Genomic DNA, 5,675 nt, shown 5'->3' with positions numbered 1-5,675 from the left:
CATAGAGATCCACCATGCCCTACTGGAAAAATCAAATGGGGTATGGGAGAAGACATGGGAGAGAACAGATTGGAGGATGGGATATTCTGTGGGACTGCTATTTTGGGACAGTGGGTAGGGGAAAAATGGGGAGAAAATCTGTAATTCAAAATCTGGCGGAAATGAATAATGTAAATCAGAAGTTAATAAAGCATTTGAAAAATGAAAAAAAATTAAAATGGGTAATTTGAAATAAAAAAAATAATAAGATTTAGATCTAGCATCACCTTCTATAGGAAGCTTTTCAAGAGTTTTCTAACTGCCAGACAGGATAAGTACTTCCCTGGGGGCCACATATGTGTCAAATGTCACCTCATGTTTGTGACATATACATCACATACATGTTACACATATATATATTATATCTATATAGCTGGGGCCATTATATGTCAAAGGTGAAACTTTAATGCAGGTCATCCAGGCTTAAACACTAGCTCTTGATTGACTATTCCACGCTGCCTCTACTGTACATAATAGGTATTTAATAACTGATTGTCAAGCAGCAAGGTTTGAAATGACTAAGTTCAGTGCTCAGGTCAACCAGACTCTATTCTATTTCCCTCACCTGGGATTCCTCACAAACTAAGTGGAAAGACTGAAGCTCTCACTTTCTTGATATGAGGACTAGGCCACACTCACTGGACTTTTTCAGATGGGCACATCTGTCTAGCAGAAACAGAGACAGGAAAGGTAACAGATGAAAAGAAAAGTTCATGTATAAATACCAAATAGACTCAATTTGGTTAAAGAGCTCCAAGACGGTATCTTCACTAGTCTCACATCATTAACATGATTTTATATAGATGACATTCAAATTGGCTGCAAAGCATAATCCAAGTCCACACAGGGAAAGACCCTTGGGGAATGTGCCATCTGGAGAGCTGCTTTGGGCATAGTTGGTAAAACAGTACATTAACATTTAGCGTTTGTGTGCAGAGCAGACAGTGTAGTAAATTTGTCTGCGTCCACAAATGTTACAGGAATAGATCACCTATGAGCTCAGTGCAGTACTGAAGAAATTAAAGAGTATTCTCAGAAAGGCCTCATTCTTGAACCAATTTGGAATGTATTTTGCAATGGAAATATTGACTAGATTGGATTTATGTTAATGGCTGACAGTCACAGGATGGAGGCAGGCTATCCACTCTTCTCATTAGTCAATCAATAAACATTTACTGAGTACTTACAATATCATGCCTTTTCCTTCATCCATTTTCTACTGTTCATCTTGTTTGGATGGGTCATGTGGTTTCAAAAGCAAAGCATAACCAATGGACAATGCATTCTCCATCAGAATCTTCGTGATATTTCAAGAAAACAAGGAAGACCCTAGCACGTTGCCAGGACCCCTGTTTCAAAATTGTGAGCCAGCTCAAAAGGAGAGGCAATCAGAGGCTTGCTAGGAAAGGCAGAGTTAGGAAAGAAGCAAGATTCTTCCCCTTTTGCCTCCACTTCCTCCATCCTTGGAGATGCAGAACATTAAAAGACTCGAAAAGGAAATGGTTTGGCCAGTCCACAGGGAGCTTCAAAGTGGTCTGGAGAAGCAGAAGCACCTGTGGTAGGCACAGTCAAATACTCACTGGCACCCAAAGCAAGGAAGGGAAGACAATGATGGTGATTAAATAAGAGAGCATCTGCTTCCTGGCTGTGCCAGCTAGGCCTTATGGCTAACCCTGTGATCATGACTAAATCAATAGTTCTGTGAGAAAGGTACCCAAGCTGCAACTCTCTGAGAGGTCAAAGAGATTTTGGAAAGGTGTTTTCTCTCGCTCCAACCTCCCTTTATCTGGAGTTTTAATATGATTTGCATTCCTGGATTTCCATAAGTTGCATTTATTCTGATTTTGGTTTTTGCCTTACATCTTACAAATTTAGTTGACTATGAATATTGTATATATATATATATATATATATATATATATATTAGTTCCTTACTGGAGAAGAGAAGGGGATTAACTGTAAAGCCAGGGGCTTTTTTGACTACATATAATTTAACTGGCTGGGAAGCTTTCTCCCTAGCTTAGTGACTAGAGGTTTCCCTGGGGTTTGATGAGCTTTTATAACTTTATTACCAATTCATGCATTTGCATAAATCTCCCAAATGGCAGAACTTTCAACTGATTTGGGGGTTTTCATTTCTGCCTTATCACTGATGTGAACCCAATGTAAATAGCTGGGGCTAAGCTATCTCCTTCCATTCAACATGAAAAAGAAAAGGAGAGAGCAGAAACCCTGCCCTCCAAACCAAGCCCTAGAGAATGCAAATAGGTATATTTTGGTAAAGATTCAGCTCCTACTACTCCCAGAAGGGAAGGGAAGTAATTCCCAGCTAACTATCTTCCACAAAACCACCTGAGGACTTTAAGAGGCTCATAGATTTCAAGTTGGAAGTGTCCTTGGAGGTCATGGAATCTGACTTTGCCATTTTACATGGACAAAATTCATACAGGATCGATAGGTAAGGGTGAGTTTCAATCTACATCACTAAAAAAAACCACACAGAACAAAGCATGCAATCCCTTAAAGCATTTGAGTATTTGAATTTTAAAAGGTCAGGTTGGAATTATCGTAATTGTATCTAGTAACTTCTCATCTTTATCCTTTCTTCTAGTTTTGAGTTGATTTTATTGTAACTAGTGAAAGGTCTGACTACATACAACATCTGATTGAGAAATGACTCCCATACCAATAACCAGTTTCTCCAGTTCATTTCATTTCTTGAAATGTTCAGGACTCTCTGTGTCTAGTGCCTTCATACTTCTTCATATTAGAATAGGTTGAAGGAATTTTTAGCCTAGAGAAGAGATGATTCAGGAGAGATGTCATAACGGTATTTGAGTATCTGCCTATCGGTTGAAAGAGTAATTAAGCTCATTCTGTTTGGAGGTAAAGGGCAGAAGTAGGAAGAATGAGTGGAAGTTGTAAAGAGACTAATTTAGACTTGTTGGAAGAAAAAAAATATGGTTACAATTAGAAAGTATCCAAAAATGGAATGACTGCTTTGGGTAGCAGTATATTCCCTGTAAATCAGGAGTTCTTAACCTAGGGTACATGGGTCCCCAGGAGGTATATAAATGGATTTTAGGCAATCCATGACCTTGAGAAGAAATATCACTTGATTTTCGCTAACCTCAAATTAAAATCTAGCATTTTCTTACAATTATTTAAAAATATGCTAATAATTAGGTACATAGGCTTCACCATATTGCCAAAGGTATACATGGCACAAAAAATGGCTATTCACCCCTTCCCTAGATGGAAGCCTTTGAGTTAAGACTGGATGATCACTTAGCAGGTATGAGAGGTGCTTGTTTAGTTATGGATTAAATAGAATGTCTCTGAGGTCCCTTCCAACTGATTCTGTGTGTTCATGATACATAATTCTCAAATATCACAACAAGGAAACCAAAGAATCCCTGAAACCACGGCACGCAAACACTTGATCTTCTTTTCAAGAATAGAGAGATATAGCAACCAACATTTGTTTGGCATTTAAATACATTTTTGCAACATTACAGAGGAGAATGATGGAAGGTTACAAGCAGCATTATTTTATAAAATATTGAAGAGTAGTTTAAGGGAAAGTCTGCAGAAATCTTGATATGAGTAGTTAAAGTCAAATTATCCTGAACATTTACAAATGAAGCTGGGAGAATAGCAAAATTAGAGATCTACCAAAATTTCTGCACCAATCTATTTTCTTTGTCAACGATCACTGAACAACTTCATTTGGACTCAAGAAATTTATACCCAGATATGGTATAGAAGGAAATGAAAATGTCATTGAAGAAAACAAAATTTTAAAACATCTGAATGAGCCCAAGGAGAAGAAATTCATGCTGAAAGAGAAAAGCATGAAAGCATTGATGAACTGAAGTTTTACCTCATATCCACCAAATTAGCAAGGGAAACAAAAAATGGAAATAAGTAAATATTGGAGGAGTTGCAGGAATATAAGACACACAATTACACTGATGTTAGAGTTGTGAATTGAGCCAACCATTTTGGAAAGTATTTTGGAATTTTACTAAAAAAAAGTGACTAAAATGCCAATATCCTTTGACCTGGAATGCTCATGCCTTTGACCCAGAATGCTCACTGCTTGGTCAAACACAGAAAGGTACTGTGGATAACAAAGCATTTATGGCTACACTCTCTTTGGTAGCAAGGAACTAGGAACAAAGTAGATGTTCATCAACTGAGGAATGGCTAAAGAGATGCTGAGCCATACGTGCAATGGTAACTTAGTACACCATAAAAAAAGACAAATACAAAAAATTCAGAGAAGCATTAGAAGACTTATATGAACCAATACAGAATGAAGTAAACAGAAAGAAAAATAATAACATCCGCAATGTAAATGTAAAGTACCAAAAATAAAGCAACTCAATGCTAGGTAGAGCAGGTAGGTTGTGCAGTAGATAGAGTGGCAGGCCTGGAGTCAGGAAGACTCATCTTTGTCTGGCTTCAGACTCTAGCTATGGAACCCTGCACAAGTCATTTAACCCTGTTTGCCTCAGTTTCCTCATGTATAAATGAGTTAGAGAAGGAAATGGCAAACCTCTTTAGTATCTTTGCTAAGAAAATCCCAGATGGAGTCACAAAGAGTTGAACTGAACTGAAAAACAACTGAAAAATAACAAAAATGCTGTACAATTAATAATGACCACATTAGGTCCTAGAAAAGAATTGAGAAATATCACCTCCCTCCCTTCATTTCACATGTCAGGGACAATGGTATGGACAATTGCATATACTGTGAGACATGGATAATTTGTTGACGAGTTTTGCTAAACTTTTTTTTTTCACTCTCCTTTTTATTCTTTCTTATAAAAGCTAGTTCTCTGGTTAGAGGGGAACGAAGGATAGATTAAAAAATGGACATGATATAAACAAAGACATCAATAAAAATTAAAAATTTAAAGAAAACTTGCACACTAAGAAGTACCAAGGAATTCACTTCCAAAATATATGAGGAAAAATAAAAGACTATATTATGAGGGGGAAAAAAATCTCATGGCATTATTACCCAAAAAGGGTAATCGGGAAGATTTCAACCACCACTGACCCACATATTTACTGTCTCTTCTTCATAAAATCTTTTTTTTTTTTAAATGACCTACATGTATCAAAGGTATTGTTGATGAAAATATGAGAAGGAAATAGGCAAACTTCTATAAATGACTTTCTACAGGAAACCATGGTATAGTATCACTGTCACACAATGAACTGGAGTGTAGAAAAAAGAGATGCGGCATGCTTATTGTTTGATGATTCCAAATAGCACTTGACTAGACAGAGTCTTCAGGGCTCACTTCCAACAGTATCTTCTATAAATAGTTTATGATTATGTAAGATTCCTTGATAGCTGCAACTACAGAGCTAACTCTATTTCATTGTCCTGATTACCATCATCTTGTAGAGTATTAAACAAGGAGATATTGGAATGGTAATGGGAATTTGAAGACCTTCCCTGATTTGAAGATCTTCCCTGCCCCCAATAGACCAAATGTAATCACATGGAGCCTGTAGTGAGAGGAGTTTGCTGAAGGGTGGAGCAGAGCCCACAGCAAGCTGGGAGTCAGAGCAGCTAGGGGAGATAGCTAGGCTTGTGAGTGTTGGTTTGTGGGAAAGCT

This window comes from Petaurus breviceps, unplaced genomic scaffold (assembly GCF_028583685.1).
Source record: "Petaurus breviceps papuanus isolate PSGF00001 unplaced genomic scaffold, PetGlider_PUasm1.0 90700, whole genome shotgun sequence".
NCBI classification, from domain to species: Eukaryota; Metazoa; Chordata; class Mammalia; order Diprotodontia; family Petauridae; genus Petaurus; species Petaurus breviceps.
The sequence above is the reverse complement of the archived record's forward strand: the minus strand, read 5'-3'. Positions refer to the sequence as shown.